Below are 17,682 nucleotides of genomic sequence, written 5' to 3'. Positions count from 1 at the left end.
AAATAAAGAGCCCGAAAATTTCTTCCCTAAAAGATTTGTTTATTACTATTAAAATTTATCTTTAAAATCTCGATTACTTAAAACGACTTCTTTATGTTTTATGTTTTCGAACTATGATATACGTTCCTCTTCCTTGATATTTCTATGTGGATCAGACCTCCAAATTCATTGGCACCAAGACATTCCTTCCTGTGTTGTCTGTGTATTATTAAAATTAAGTTAACGTCCTGTGTAAAACAAATTTCAATAACTTAGTCGAAAAAAATCCTTGCCTTGTATCACTCTGCAGTAACTGTATGATTTCTTCTTTCGAACAAATAAGGAAGTATCTTATGATCGAATTATAAGGTAAAATATAATTTATACGCGTAAACCTAAACACAAAATACTTTCTAGTTTGTAATATTTTGATCGAACCATATTTACATTTGAAGCAAAGTTAAACAACTCCACAGTTTGTTATTCTCCTGAGCTTGTCATAACTTACCTATAATCCAAATTACCTATATCATTACCTCGCACCGGACAGGCTCTTCTTTTTTGTAGAATGTTTATCTGAATGTAAGTGGTCACCGCCACCCACATTCTCTTGCAAAACCAGGCGAACTAGAAGAGCGTTGCCGGCTCTTAAGGCTTATTCTTAAGGTACGCATATCATATCGACCAAGTAAAAAGGACAAGCTACCACTCACTACAGTTCTATCATACGTTATTCTGTGGCTTTTCTATTCTCATTAACCCTGACATGCAAACTGCTACGCTTGGCTTGGCACTTACTCATTCATTTTATATATTCAATACTAAAAATATTGTTTTACTTTTCTATATTTCCCAAATGGTATCCATAGTTCTCCATTTGACTTTCTTGAGTTTCACGTTTTACGTCACTGGTCTTCCCATCGTTTCGTCAAAGGTTTGCTATTGGCCACGTTTCTGTACATTTTGAGATATTATACAAAATAGGGCTTGGCTTGAAATATGATCAGAAACGACAGGAGTGTGATACCAATCAAGTTCCATCTTCGGCGTTTGATCTGCTCTTGCATCAGCGCCTCATTGGTGTGTCCCCCCAGATCTATGTTTGAGATATTCTCCGGCCTTGAATACGACGAAAGCAGCATTTTATAAAGATTTTGACTATACTTCTTTTGTATTAAATAGTAGATTACAAGTTTAAATTATATTTACCTTATCGTAAAACATATGATTTCTTGGTTACAAAATTGTACATTTAACTTTTGTGATTCAATGTAGAACAAGAACTATAAGCAATAGAAAAATAATTTGCAATAAACCTTATTGAGCAATACGTTATATGTACAATGTTATTGTTAGTTCATCTGTTGAATTTGGTTGTTATTACAAATTGGTAAATTTAAAATTTTTATAGGTTTAATTTTCAATTTGTTAAGTTTTAAGTAAATATTTGGTTTGCACAAGATTTTTTGACTTGGCTTGTAAGTTTTAGTCAAATCTTGCAACTGAATTCAAAACAGCTATTCCAATCAATTAAGCTAAAAGTGCAAATTTATTTGAATGACATTGCATAGTTCAGTTGGCGTTATTATACAGGTGTCCCAAAGTTATGGGACATGAAGGGAAAGTCCTTTAAATATCGAAGATAGGCTATTTTGCTGAAAGAAGACTTTATGTTATTTTTAAAAGTTAGTAATTCTGCGTTCAAAGATTTTCTAAAAACTACTTGCCTCGTCTGGGAATCGAACCGACTTAAATGTAAAAAAAAACAACCCTACTTTTATGATGCCAATCGAAAGAATGGCCAATAACTAATAACTCTTCTTAAGTAACATAGTATTTAAAAAGAAAGGAACAACGTAAAATGAATGTTTTCCTACTTGGATTGGTACGAATGGACCGATTAGATGGCCGGCCAGATCCCCGGACCTCACACCATAAGATTTCTTCTTTTGGGGATATGTGAAAGAAGTGCTATACAAAAAGCGATACGAGAACGTGGGCGAGTTACAAACAGAATTGTGCCATATCATATCGAGTATTCACCATAAAATGATAAGAAAATCAACAGGCAGCGGACTCATTAAAAGATTGGCGATTGGCGTAAGACAAGAGAGATCACATTTTGAGCATTTAATTAATTAATTTATAAAAAAATACCCACTTAATTGACTACTTTCTTTTAAAATACTTTGTTACTCAAGAAGAGTTATTAGTTTTTGGCCATTCTTTCGATTGGCAACATAAAAGTAGGGGTGTTTTTTTTACATTTAAGTCGGTTCGATTCCCAGACGAGACAAGTAATTTTTAGAAAATCATTGAAAGCAGAATTACTAACTTTTAAAAATAACATAAAGTCTTCTTTCAGTAATATAGCCTATCTTCGATATTTTAGGTACTATCCCTTCTTGTCCCATAACTTTGGGACAGCTTTATATCCTCCTCTTAAAGATCGCGAAATAGGCATCAAAAAAGAGTTATCAGAAAGGGCTTGCCGAAAAGAGTACGAATATTTTTTATTTTATTTAATGTATTAATAATGTTGTCTACTACAATGATGTTTATAGCAAGAATGATGTTCAGTTCCAATGTTATTTTTATTCAATTATGCATTCATTTCGAAGATATGCTTGCTTATTTACCTCAACAATAGGCTGAGCAACGTAAACCGTTTAGAATTTACTTCGATAAAGCTTGTAGCTCAGAAAAATTAGTGACCTAGGTTTGTGAATCTTTCCAGTACGAATTTAACATAGCAAAAAATCTTGATCGTTTATGCAAGAAATTACTAATCTTACAATGAATGAAAGTGATCACCTAATACTGATGCTAGTAAAGGGAGGATTTATTTAAAGTCTCAAACCTTTGATACATACCAAATTGTTCGAGTTAATTAGCTTGGTCGTTTGGTGCACACTAGGCACCAGATCACCACAGAAATCACACAAGATGACTAACAAGATCACTAGTATTCTAGGTGGCTACGATATAAATATAGTCGCAGCACCTTACCAAGTCAACTTCGGAGATATTTGTGGTGGAGTAATTATTGCTGATCATTGGATACTAACCAGTGCACACTGCAAGTGAGTTACTTTCTAGTACTGATACATATCTTTAGTAGTATCAAAGATCACTTGTAGTGTAGTCGCTTCATTGTCTGCGTGCATTTGGAATATCTATGTGACCTAACTCATCTTCATCGCATGATTCGCCACCAATTTGCATATCATCCTCACAATTGCCCTGTGCTTCCCCGGGGCGTAAAAAGAATAGGGTAGTCCCAGGCCCAAGAGTGTCGTAAGAGGCGACTACGGGCTTATTGAAAGTACGAGAGTCAAGCTACCGTCTTTTGACGTCAGCACAATCGGGCCAGACTCGTCCGGGCTACTTACCACACTCGCACAGAATACCGGCGCGAAGTAGCGGCCTAGTGCCGCTATGTTTTGCATAGGTTAGTGTCGAGGACCGGAGGCCATTCCCCCCCCTTCCCCACAACTAAATATGAGAGCGGAATTTAAACAGAAATTACCCCAGGAGGGAGTATCCCTCCCCGAGCATTCGCGCTCGGGCTGCCCCTCGTATTCTAGAGAGGGTACAGTACCGCGTATGTCTTAGGACAAACAGGGTAGCAACACCACGGCACCCCGCTCCACGCTTAATGTTCATTTTTGTAACATCAGGGGAATTCACTCCAACTTAAACGCAGTCCACGACCACCTTGAGACGGCGCAGCCGGCCTTGTGTTTCCTTACGGAAACGCATCTGCGTTGCATGGATAGGAAGATACCTGCATCAAAAATCATATAGGTACAGGAAACAATAGACTGATTTTTGGGGAACAACTAACATTATGTCGCGGTCAAATGGATCAAGCTGATACTGGGGTACGCCAGACCAGAGATGACAGCAATACTCCATGTATGGCCGGACCTGCGCTTTGTAGAGCGCTAGAATGTGGGCCGGCTTGAAGTATTGCCGTGCTCTATTAATGACGCCCAGCTTCTTCGAAGCCAATTTGGCTTTTCCCTCCATTCCCTCCAATCGCTCGAGATTTCGAGACCCAGTATTCCGATACTAGGCGAGGCTTTAAGGGAAGTGATGTCGAAGAGTGGTGATACGACGAATGGGGTTTTTTAGTGGTAAACGCGCAAACTTGAATCTTCTGGGGGTTAAATTGAACAAGGTTCAATCTACCCCATTCCGCGACCTTCTCGAGAGAGGATTCGATAGAAGACACAAGTTTCTCCCGGCACTGGTCGACGTTTTCCCGAGGGAGAACTGCATGGCCCGTGTATACGGCATCACCAGTGCTGTCGTCTGCAAACATACATTATGTTGGAGGTGTCCAACATGTCATTGATATGCAGAAGAGACAGCGTGGGAGACAGCACACAGCCTTGGGGCACTCCAGCGTTCACGAGCTTGGGATTCGAGGAAAAACCGTCGACAACGACTTGTATGCTGCGCCCAGTGAGGAAGCTGGAGGTCCACTTGCATAAGCTCTCGGGAAGCCCAAATTATGGAAGTTTTGAGAGGAGCGCCTTGTGCCATAGACGATCAAACGCATTCGCTTCAAACTGCCAGGCCTCCCCTTGCTTTCAACAGCCGCCGACCATCTATGTGTTAGGTATACCAGAAGATCACCTGCCAACCTCAAATCATAGCGAAAGCCGTATTGTCGGTCGTTGATCAACTGGTGACACTCTAGGTATACCAAAAGCTGGCGGCTAATTATGCTCTCCATGATTTTGGAGAGCAGGAAGGTAATAGCAATAGGCCTGTAGTTTGCGGGATCCAAACTGTCTCCTTTTTTTTGGATCGGATGGACAAGGGCTGGCTGAGTTAACGCGTTAGCACCGGCGTCAACTCAGGGGCACACGTTCTAAGCACGATTGGAGAAATGCCATCCAGCCCGCTCGACTTCCTGACGTCCAACGAAAACAGAGCTCGCCTATCAGTTTTCTGTGTGAACTGTACTTCAGGCATAGAGCTCTGACACCGCGGGATGGTCGGCGGTATTTTTGCGTTGTCGTCAAGAGTCGAGTTGGAGGCGAAAAGAGCGCATAGGAGATCAGCTTTCTCTTTTGCCGTATGGGCCAGGGTGTCATTCCTCATGTGCAACGGCGGCATGGACGGCTGGTTGAAGTTACCAAGAGCAGCTTTCGACAACGACCAGAACTTGCGTGTTCCGGTCGGGTAACTGGAAAGCTGCTCGCCGATTTTGACGACGTGCTTTGACTTCGCACGGGCGATTTGCCGCTCAAAAAATCTGGAGGCACGGTTATATTTCCTCTTAAGAACTTTTCAGTTCGGATCTTTTGTGCCCAACGCCGCAAACCAAGTTCGATACGCCTGTTTTTTGCAGTCAGATGCTGCTTTAACTGACGCATTGAACCAGGGCTGTGATCTGCCACCGATCGGTACTACGGAGCTTGGTATAAAAATATCCATGCCCTGCAGTATCACATCGGCTACTGCAACGGCGCAGTCACTAGGATCATCCGAAGGGAAACAAACCTCGCACCAAGGGTAGGATGCAAAAAAGGAACGCATCCTATCCCAATCTGCTGACTTGTAGTGCCAAACAAGGCGGGTCGCTGGTGGTCTGCGACGTTGGCGTCAGATGGGCACTACACTCCTGACCAGGCAATGGTCGAACGTTCCGAGAGGAGCGTCGACAGAGACCTGGTAACTATCGGGATGTGTAGTCCACAGAAGATCTAATAAGGACGGCATGTGGCTATCTACATCTGGGAGCCGCGTTGGCGACTCAACCAATTGGGACAGACAATACGCCAATGCAAAATTATGCACAGATCACCCTGCGTAGTCTGTGGTACGTGATCCAAGCCACTCGGCATTGTGCCCGTTGAAATCACCCAAGACTGCGATTTCAGCGGAGGGGATTTGTGCAAGCACGTCGTCAATTGCCGCTTGAACGCAGCCCATGAGATGATCGGTTTCTGCGTTACCACTATGGGACCTGTAAACACACGCATAGATGCGGACGCGGTCCTCTAAATCTACGCGGAGCAAAATTGCCGAGATGGCGACAGCAGATATCCTCCCTAACGTACACACATACCCCGGCAAAAAATTGTGCTCAATTTTGTATCCCGGGTACGTTAAATACGCCGTATCGCTAGGCAGAGATAGATATATCTTATGGAGGAAGGTTGTATTTTCTTTGATGCGAGTGTGACACATTTAAATTAAACACTTTTAAGTGATTAAAACACGTGTAAGAAAATAAAAATGTAACGTTTAGGCATAAATGTAATGTAAAAACAGTAACAATTACACGCTTTTTAATCCTTTAAAAGTGTTTTATTTAAAAAGGAAGGTTTTCATGAATTTCGATAGTCTTTTATATTCCTTATTCTGTAGTTTGTGTAGTAAGTTTAATGCATTGGCTTTGGAAATAACAAAGTGTTTAGAGCTTCGTTAATCCCTATAATATATTGATGATTGTTTAACTTGCTGTGGCCAGTTATTGTCATGCTTAGTACTCTCATCTGGCCTGCTTAAATAGCGCCTCCTTGGTCTCTTATTTACGATTTTTTATAAAAAAAAATTCATTGTTTTGTAATTCTTAGTATTTATCGTATTTACGTATCGTATTAATTCCCAGCATGTTATATAGATACTCATTACGCTGTCCTGTTGGAAGCTTTTTAATTTACCCTTATGTTAAGGCGGTAAGGTATAATTTGCATTAACATAATATGTTTATCATGTTGATGCGGATAGTTTTGATTATAACTTTTGAATCTTGTATCGCTAACGGTAATTCTTTAAATAATATAAATATGTTATCAATAGATCAGATTTTATACGAACTGGAAGCAAGTATAGATTAAAGGGACGAAAAATTTACATTAAGTCTAGATTCATTCATCCACTGTACAGACAAGAACATTTTTTTGACTATGATGTACAGTTGCTGGAGCTAGAAGAAAGACTGAAGTTTGGGAGGACTGTATCAGCGATAGCGATCAGTGATGGAAGTTGTGGTGATGATGTATTCGTTAATGGATGGGGATTTTCTAAGGAAAAGGTATTTTTAAATGTATCAGATACAAAATTTAAAATTGGGGCGCTCTGGATGGGAGAACTTTTTTTCATGTTAAAGCAAATTCGATCAAGCACCATTAAAATGATTTTTAAAGATATTCTTGATACTTTAGTTGCACCGTTTATCTAATGGGGAGAGACGCAATATAACATTAGTAATTAGTGTAAAATGTACATCCATATCAGAGAAGCCAACGAGTCTAAATCTAGATCGAATAGCATTTTACAACGACTTAAGCGATTTTGTGAAATTATTCTGGAATTAAATTATCTGTCACGTGATTTAAATCCGGTAAGAAAAATGTTTGCATCTGGACTACCTTACTAAGTGCAGCATACAGATCGTTTTTGGTAGTCACCCTAAGGCAACTGGTGGTCCCCAAGGCTGTGTGAAATCTCCCATACTATTTTTCTGCATATCAATGATATTTTGGATACCTTCAACATGCATAGTTATGCTGATGATACAACTTAAGATGCACAGTAACAACTCAGTCATGGGGTAAAATGAACCCTTTTTAGTAAAGTACAACAAAACCGCAATCATCTTGCAGGCAAAGCAAGCCGGCATTTTGGCGCTCTCTAACGGCCGTTTTCAATAACCTATCTACCCTTAGTTTAACTTACGGATACATTGCTGTTACCGTTTAAAAACAAGATCTTATCTATCCATAGTTATGTCCAATATAGTTATAGTCCAATGCTGTCTGTCAATAGGTTATGGAAATGTAAGTAAGCGTAAAAGGATAGATTTGTCTACGTCTAGTAACTTAAACTAAGGATAGATAGGTTTTTGAAAACGACCGTAAAGCGTATGGCTGAGGCTGCTTCCCTTATATGTGAGCTGTGTGAATATGGTCGGCAGTGATCATGAATCAGGTGTTCACGCCAAAAAAGTCATCTCATCGTTCCATGACACCATCATGACAACAAAGTGGGCTGTTCTATACTATTATAACTACGATTTAGTAAATTCTGTTTATTTTAATTTTTTCTCACATCATTATTCTTTCAGGGTCACTATGAAGATATTTTGAAACAAGTAAACATCCAAATAGTGTCTTTGAACGAATGCCAAAAAGTTCCGAATTTTTGGTATAATCACACACTGACTCCAAGAATGTTCTGTGCTGGTGATTCCGAGGGTGATGCTTGCCAGGTATTATGCTGAAAAACAAAAATATTAATTTTATTGTAATAGACATCAATGGGTGAATTTATATTAATAATATTCAGCGGTTTAATTCTGGTGCATGCTAAAGGAAGGTTAAAGCACTTTTACACATAAATCTTTTTATTCAAGAGAAGATAATTGGCGAAGTGTTTCTTGTGATAAAAAGCTCTGATGATAACCACCGACGAACATACGAACAAGGAACCATGGGCATCCATATTCTCAAGAGCATATCATTACATATACTTAGTTGGTTAAATCCTTGCAATCCTGGTGCTGTCCCCATTTGGAGACTGTACAGCTATTGTGTCTTGACGCAGGGGTCTTTAATTAGTGCTTAATTTTTTTAAGAGTATTTTTCAGTTCAGCGAAGCTCTTTTAAGAACTTTTTTGAAAAAGAAGAACTTTCATGGAAGTTTCGCTGTCTTCTCAGAGCGACCTCTTTTTTTTATTCTAAGCTTATTAGCGATTTTTAATTATTCTAAGCTTAGATTGATGCGCGCTGAGCGTTTTAATTTCGACCAGATATCCTCTGCACTAAGGGCTGCTCGCTATGCTTATCGTAGTATTTGTAAAATAGTGTGTCCTCTGAGGGATGCCAGCATAGTTCAGATGTCGGGTTTGTTTAAGCTCAGTCGACAGGTCTGTTTGGGCGATACGATGAAGAGAAGCAATACCTGTTAGCAAGGCCGTCTACTGCGCGTGATTTTTTCCAATTGCAATTTATGAAAATTGCTGGTAACAGAAAATAACTGGCAACAGTTGCATGGGGGCAGCGTACATGGGTCAGTTACATTAGGTAACTGCCCAATCACAATGTCCATTAATTCTATTCAATCTAGAGGCAAGTCGTTCAAAGGATAGGTGAGCTGACGTAAGAGCTTTACTGGGATGCTTCAGTTTCAGCTCAGTAAGTATATTTGTACTTTTATCACTACCATGTATTTACTTAAGGCGTGATGGTCATATATGTCATATGCGTCATGGTTAGGATTTGTATGTATTTGGTAAGGTGCTCACGCCAATATCCATCTATCCTTGTCCTTATCACGCTCTCTCTCTTCCCCACTTCGCTACACCACACCTTACATTTTGGCTATATCCTCGAATGAATTATAAAAGAAGAGAAAACTGCTTGAACACATTCCGGTGACTGAATTTAATATAGTTTGTTCTTTACAGGGCGACAGTGGTGGAGGTGCCGTGTCGTACAGACATCTCGTTGGGATCTCCTCGTTTGGATTCGGTTGCGGAAGAATGCCTGGTGTTTATATCAATGTATCCAGCCCAAACATACAACTATGGATTCGAAGATATACAGGAATATGATATATAGACTTGTAATAATATCTGTATTTAAACATTATTCAAGAGAAATAAACTCTTTTTTAAATAAAAAAAAAATGTTTATTTCACAAATCAAGTATATTATTTAACCACCTCGTTATCATCAAATGTAGCCTGATCGCTTAGCGTTTTCATGGAAGAGAATGTAAAAAAAGACAAAAGAGAAACGCTGGTGTCTCGCAAGGATGCGTGTTTTTTACTAACACTTGTTACACTGTTCCTTCTGCACATTAATCAATGATTTGCTCCAAATCGGCAGTACTCATTGGTATGCAGACGATAGCAAAGGGTAGACTTCCTACACCGGCCGTGCCAACAATCCTGTTGGATGAACAGTCATGGATGTTTATAAGTATTTATTAAATATATCGTTGACTTTCAAATCAAATCAAATCAAAATATTGCAAGTCACATTTTACAGTAGGATGGTTGGTACATTAATGGGTAGACATATATGTGACGCCCTGCAAGGGCACAGCAACGACTTATACATAAAATAAATAAGTCTTATACATTCTTATACTATATTGTAACTAATTCTCACACTTGTAATTAAAAAATTCGGGTAAATCGTAGAAGCATTTTGAAACTAAAAAAATTTTAAGATGTCTTTTAAATAGAGAAGGCTTCTCTTTATTTTTAATTTCGTTTGGGATGTGATTATAAATTTTTATTGCCATGTGGTGAGGGCTCGATGACACTAATGACACACTTGTTTGGGGAATTTTTAATTTGTTTAAATTTCTATTATTTCGCTTGTTATTTGGTAGTGTTGAGTATAAGTCCGAATGTTTTTTAACAAATTTACATGCTTCTAGGATGTAAATTGAAGTAAGAGTTAAAATTTTGTGTTTAGTAAAATATGGTCTACATGAATCCATCTGCTGAATATTTTCTAAAATTCTGATACATTTTTTCTGTTGAATAAATATATCTTTTATTTCACTACAGTTTCCCCATATTAATATTCCATATGATAATCTAGAATGTGCATATGCATAATAAGCAGCAAGGGCAGATTTGAAATGCTGTTACGCGTTTTAGTTGGTAAAGAGCATAAGTAAAAGATGACATTTTGCTTTTTAATTTCTGTAGATATGGCTTCCATGTCAAGTGTGAGTCTAAATCAATTCCCAGTAGTGTAGCTGTGTCAACTGTTTCAAGTTGTGAATTTCTGTAAGAATATGATATATTTAAGGGGGATTTTTGATAAGGTTTAAAAGGTATAATTTTAGTTTTATTAATATTAAGTTCAAGATTATTATTATTTAGCCAACAAAAGATTGTACCCATAGTACAGGCTATACCTAGTTTGGGGCAAGATAATTTATGTAAAATTGTGTCAATATTTATTTATTATCTATTTATATGTATACAGGATAATTTTGGTGCCAATCCTCTATCTTATTCCTCACATTAACTGGTCCATTAAATGGTTAAAAAACTTGATAAAATAGATTTAGCGGATCGTCGTGTTACAGTACGTTCTATAGCCGAATAAATATATATATTTCATCTAGTACTATGCATAGGATTTTACACGAATGATTTAGGATGGACAATGTTACTTTATGGTGAGTTCCCAGAATAATTACCAATACAAAAATAAGACTGAACATGTCTCGGGCTACTTGAAACTGCTATACAACAAATCCTAGACATGTCTCAGCATGAAATTATAACCATGGACAAAACGTTGCATTGCCATCGAGGAACAAAACTATCCATCGAGCTACTGTTACTGGATCTTTATATTTCAAAAATAAAAATGCGTAACGAAATCGTGTTAAATCAGTGATAAATCAAGTGATGTGATTACATTGGCCCTTACTCTCTCCACATGAATCATAAGAGCGTTGCCGATCATACCAAGCGTTGTATACAAACATTAGCTGGGGCTTTTTAGATTTTTTTTATGAAACGAGATGAGCAGGACGTTCAGCTGATTGTAATTGACACGCCATGCCAATTACAATGCAGTGCCGCTCAGGATTTTTGAAAAACCCAAAAATTCTGTGCGGCACTACAGTTGCGCTCGTCACCTTAAGACGATAGATGTTAAGTCTCATTTGCCCAGTAATTTGACTAGCTATGGCGCCCTTCAGACCGAAACATGTTCACACATTAATGATTTACGGCAGAAATAGGCGTCGTGGTACCCATAATCTAGCCGGCATCCTGTGCAAAGGAACCTCCCACTTTAGTTTTAAAAATTATAAAATTACATACTGTCGCGGTAAGGCGGGCGTAAAATTATCAGTTTGATAAGGACATCTGCAACTACGACTAAAAATCATCAGTAAAATCTCAAAAATTGGAGCTTCGTTTTCGACCAACTGATTGATTTTTCGCTTATTGTTGTCAGATTTGTATGCTAGGCATCTGTTTCTGGCCTATTTGATATTTAAGAACTTAATGAAGTACACTAGCACTTAAATATCAAATAAAGCAAAACAGAGAGACACAGATAATGATAAATTTGAACTAAGTTGAAACTAGAAACTTAACTAGAGTTAAAAGCCAAGCCGAAAAGAGTCAAGAATGTTTAAAAGTAAAAGTGGCCATTACTGTTACCTCTTAATACTTGTTAGTTAAAACAATAATCGTCTTGTTATTTATAAGCCTGTTAGTATAATTTACCTATTCAACATTCAAAATATTTTGCTAAGCAATAAAGAGATTTAAGCCCACAGTTTTGTCGTGCAGGTTTCTGCACACAATCATTGCTGCGAAAAATCAGGCAGGCTATAATATTTATATAAGATATTTCTCTTTAGTCTTTGTTAGTTATTTATAAAAGATGGAAACGATTTCCAGATATAAGGTAACTATAACTACATATTGAAAATAAATTTCATCAACTGTAAGAAAAGCAACTGAAAAATTTTGTAAAAGTCCTACTACAATATGAAGGATAAATAAAATAAGGCTTTGAAAACAACAAACTTATGAACTTATTAACAATTTTTTTTTGCAAATTGTGGTATTTCGCGAATATTGCGTATATTTCAACAAATTTCTCGTTATTTTGCTTACCCTCACTTCTGGGATTTATTACACAAATTAAATTACTAAACAAAATTTATGAATGATGAGGACTCGAATCTGCGACCTCTCGCGTTTCGTATGAGTGTTTTTCCAATGAGCCAACTATTCGAGTAACGTTTCGTAGATAAATCTTGTATTTGTCTTGTTCAACTCTCTGTAACAAATCTAACTTTATAAATTTAATTTGTGTAATTAATTACAAAAGTGGGAGTTATAACTTTAATAAAATAACGAATTTGTCTGTTGCTAATCACCTCTCTCAACTTCTCCCACTGTTTTCTATCTTTAGCTTCACCATGTTTACTATCGTTTTCAGTATATCTCACTAAACTCTTTTTAAATTTCTGGGACAACACTCCATGATGAATTGACTTCATTTTTCACCCCAAAGGTTGTATTTCATACATATGTTTGAATCACGTTGTAGAAGTATATGTTTACTTTACCGAATAAAGGCCTTTGAAAATCTAACAAACCGCTTTCACGATCGAATCTCTAACTAAAATAATCTAGAATCCAGATTCGATCATGAGTCGATTCTAAATCTGAAATACAATTTGTCCATCTTAACTTCTAAACCCATATATTATCTAATCGGCTACATTCATACAAACACCAATCTACACAATACAAAAACGTTACACCTCAAAATCCAAAATCAAAGTCAAATAAACTTTATTCAATTATGCTTAAACTAAGCGCTTTAGAATCGTCACTATAAATATTTCTTTTAAATTACTGAATCTACCATATGTTTGGAGAAAGTACAGCTCGTGAGAAGAACACACAAGAAACTCAACGGCCACTCTTTCAATCAATAGTGTATTTTAGAATGCAAAATTTGTTTATAAGGAGCTGCATCCAAGATATGGATCGTGTTCAAAATTAAAAGCGTTTTAAATAGCAAATATTTCAAAAAAAGTAATAAAGAACAAATTTCGAAAATATAAATTATCATAATATTGGATACATCAACATTTAGAGCTTGCATTTATTGTTTGTGGTTGCTTTGTGAACATGAAAATCGCTATTAGTGTCATAATTAGTAATAGCATTCAACAAATACAATGATTTATTAACTATAATAGGTCGGCCTGGTAATAATGGCTGTCCTGATAAATTATTTGAAAAAATACATCTTCAAAACGTGAAAACAGTTTAAAATATTGATTTCGAATGAATAAAGAAAACGGGAATTACTAGACAAGCAATAGGCATTACAAGTTGACATGTATAGGCAGACATACAGGTCATCGGTCAGGCAAAACTTATAGTCTATGTCTCGACGATTGATTGCCACCAATGAAAATTTAATTACATTGAAACGCTTTAAAATAATTGCATTCCGCCAGTCACACCAAAACAATACAGACAAAAGCTCACAACGATCTGAAATGCTTTCGTAAAATGTCACAACACAAAAGCAATTTGAGAATCGTCAGTCCGATTGGACACACACAACTGGAAAAGAGTGAAAAAGGCTTTTCATCTCCCGATACCTCCCTGCATCGTTAATGTAATTATCTACGTTCAATTTTGTATAAAATAGCGCATGTGTATACAGCTACGAACGCAATTGCATGTATGTTTTATAGTATGTGCATTTAGGGGGTAAACCCACCGCCTAACCCCCTTAAAGGGGGAATCATGATGATGATGACTGCGCAGTTGCCAAAGCGAGACAGCAATACGGAACTATCCACACTATGTATATGTTATTTCACCCTATGGACGCTGTTAATGTAGGCGATTTTTACCCCTTAAAAGCCTGATAAATTATCGTGTGCTGGCGAATACCAAGCCAATTTCACTGAAGTAGTCTGATATTATTTAATTTGCCAGATCATAACTTATTAACAGGCTGTGTTGCCGACTATATATGTACTTAGCTGTTAGTTTATAAAGGCTGTCTTACAGTCTAAAGTACTACCAAATGCTAGCGTACCTTTAATATTTCTCCATCATCAAATCATATGAATGTTACAAATTCTTAAGAGGTACACATATTAAAATCTATATGTGCTTAGAGGAAGATTTATAGTTCTGTTCTGTACCTATATTTTAACGTAATATAATTATTCTCTCCAACACTTAGGCTTACAAATTCCAAAAAAATGTATAAATTACTAAGAATTTACATTGGTGGAACAATTTGCTCTTAATAGTGATTTACATTATTATAACACTAGAAATAAGGGATTGCTTGTTTAATCTAGTAGGCTTCATAAGATACATAATAGCTTTAAGGGTAAATGTATACACTTCTATAATAAAGTCCCAGCCACTGTTCAGGCATTATCTATAAATAAATTTAAATGTTTTATAAAAAAATAGCTCTGTCGTAAATCCTATTACTCCACTGCTGAATATCTAAATGATCGGACAGCCTGGGACTAGATTGTGACTATTTTATAGTGATAGAAATGACTGTACAGTATTGTATATTTATATTGAAAAGAGCGCAAAAAAAGAATGCTTTGACAGTTGCTTGCGCCGCTTCTTCTCTCTCAGAGCGCCATTTGTTTCCGAAGCGGTAGTAGTATCTAGTAGTTATTAGAAATGACAAAAAAAGGAATTCTAAAGGAATCAATTTTGAGAAAATAAATGCCTTTTATGCCTTAAATATAATTTCTTGGATTGGCTTTTTATAATTCGGGTAAAACAGTAGGAATGAGATGACAAATATTAGTTCTATTTTAGTTATTTGCTTATATTGTTGTCTGTATTGACAGCATTTCTTTCCGGACGAAGAAATAGTCTTGAACAATAAAATAATTGTGCCTGTCAAAGTGGCTTCGAGCTACATATACATATACATATTTAGGGAGATACCAGATACCAGAGAATTTTGTCAAAAAATTGGCCAATAACTTTGAGTTGAAAAATGGAATTTTCCTAGCGACACCTCAAAATTTTGACCAAACATAAAACTAGTAAGTATCGATTCTATTCAAATGCGGAAATGAAATAGTATACCCAGTTGAAAAAACAATCAGAGTCGACCAATTAGAGCGATAAGCCAAAAACACTTGGATTTAAATTGGAAAATAAAGAGAACAAGGAAATAAAGAGGCACGAAAAAAGATACAAAAAACTTAAGTCACCATCTAGATTTGTAGCGATTCTGCATAGTACGGTTTTCAAGGAACTTTATTCATCGAAAAACAAAAACAAAGACTAAAGAAATTTAAAAAAAAAAAGAATATATAGAAATAATTTCTTTGTGCGGTGTTTCTAGAACAATACATGTTACCCTGTTTCCATGGGAGATTGAATCAGAAATGAGGAGATCCGTGGGAGAACCAAAGTCACTGACATAGGCCAGATGATTGGTAGTGGGCAGGGCACATAGCTCGACGTAGAGATGGCCGTTGGGGCAGTAAAGTCCTCGAATGGCGACCACGTACCGGAGAGTGTTGGTAGGCCTCCCACAAGATCTGGTCACGATCGCCAGAATATGGATACGGATGAGAGTAGCGCAGGACCGATCGTCGTGGAGATCTTTGGGGAGGGCAATTGTCCAACAGTGGACGTCTTCAAAAAATAAGGTGACCCTTAGTCCTCTTCTTCCATAAAAAGCGGTTTTTTTAAAAGCACCAAAGTGATTATCAACATATTTACTGCTACTTACTACTGCTCGAGATGTGTTCTAAAATTACCCTTAAGTACTTCTTTCGGTTGAAATTTTCATTTAATATTTGAGACCTGTTTTTATCAACAACTAGAGAAATACCTAATACATTCATAAAGTCTTGACGTAATAATAACAAATGATAGACTAAAAGTAATCGCCACATAGCCAAATGAAATCCAGGTAAATTATATGTTTAACGTGAATCCGCCATTTTGCTTAAATTAATGCGTAATGTTCTGCCATTTTATCAGACGCGGATTTCAAAGTGATTAAGCGTCGTCCAACCTATGTAATATAATATATTATTATGTTAATATCTGCCCATGTACTTAATGTTTGTATATACTTACAGCGAGATAGTTATTTGATGCTAAATATATATGGACAACATTTCTTTAAACATGAAACGTCGTGGATATTTTTATGTGACATGGGGATATCCAGTACTATACTGAGAGTGGGTTCGACCAAACATGACGTTACATGAGGATAACTATACTGGTCTAATTTACACCTTGGATTTATCCCTTAGATATTTTCGGTTCCGATTTTCCAACGTACTTGCAGAGTACGCTGTCTCGATATTGTTATCCTATGATTTAAAAGTGAATGATAAGCGCAGTGTAAACGAGTTTAAAAAAACCGACTTAAATCCATGTTATATTGTCTCTTCTTATGTAACATGAAATGCCATAACGATTCAATTTTGTAGGACAATAGAGTGAAATGTCAAATGTCGGCAGCTTGTTTATTTTTTTCGTCTTGTAAGTGACAAGTGACATCTCTGCTCTGACAGCTGTTATTCTCAGTATAACCTTTTATACCGCCAAAATCGTCCGTGTATATATTTCCTCGTATATAATTATATAATTCTTTGGTTAGTGATTGGTAAAATGCAAAATTAGCTTTAGTCTTTCAAATAGCAGTAGTTACTCGCGAGTTAAAAAATACTCTAGATTGGTTGAATCCGCTCTAAAACTTAAGGAGTTGCGTACTTAATGACTTATATGAATAGGACAGTTACGGAAAAATATGAGCATTGATTAAAAGAATACGACGTTCCTCTGGTAGTGGTATATCGTAAGAGTAGCTGCAGAATATCTTCTGTTCCTGGTCAGGAAAAGGAGCTATTTAGTGCAAATCAGCCTGCTATCGGATATAAGATAAAGCTGCCGTGTAACTTGGAAGTTCGCTAATGAAGTTTGGTACACTTTTGATGCAGCATATGGATATGGATACATATGGATCTTAATATTATCCATGTCATATCTTCATTGTAAAACTATATATAGAACTAGCTGTTACCCGTGACCTCGTCCGCAAACACCAGATTATCGTTCATTTCTCATAATTGATTCCATCAAAAAGAATTCTAAAGGATTCAATTTTGTGAAAATAAATGCCTTTTTATGCCTTTTAAGGCAGT

General features: G+C 36.8%; 1 long non-coding RNA gene across 1 annotated transcript; it reads left to right on the top strand.

Moving 5' to 3' along the window:
• Positions 1–1,246: 1,246 nt before the first annotated feature.
• Positions 1,247–9,582, top strand: LOC126970213 (uncharacterized). The gene is made up of 5 exons (XR_007730564.1): positions 1,247–1,369; positions 2,946–3,062; positions 6,802–7,036; positions 8,069–8,212; positions 9,410–9,582. It is a non-coding gene; the product is annotated as an uncharacterized LOC126970213 (long non-coding RNA).
• Positions 9,583–17,682: the final 8,100 nt, after the last annotated feature.

The sequence above is a fragment of the Leptidea sinapis genome, chromosome 20 (assembly GCF_905404315.1).
Source record: "Leptidea sinapis chromosome 20, ilLepSina1.1, whole genome shotgun sequence".
Lineage (NCBI taxonomy): Eukaryota > Metazoa > Arthropoda > Insecta > Lepidoptera > Pieridae > Leptidea > Leptidea sinapis.
The sequence above is the reverse complement of the archived record's forward strand: the minus strand, read 5'-3'. Positions and strand labels throughout refer to the sequence as shown.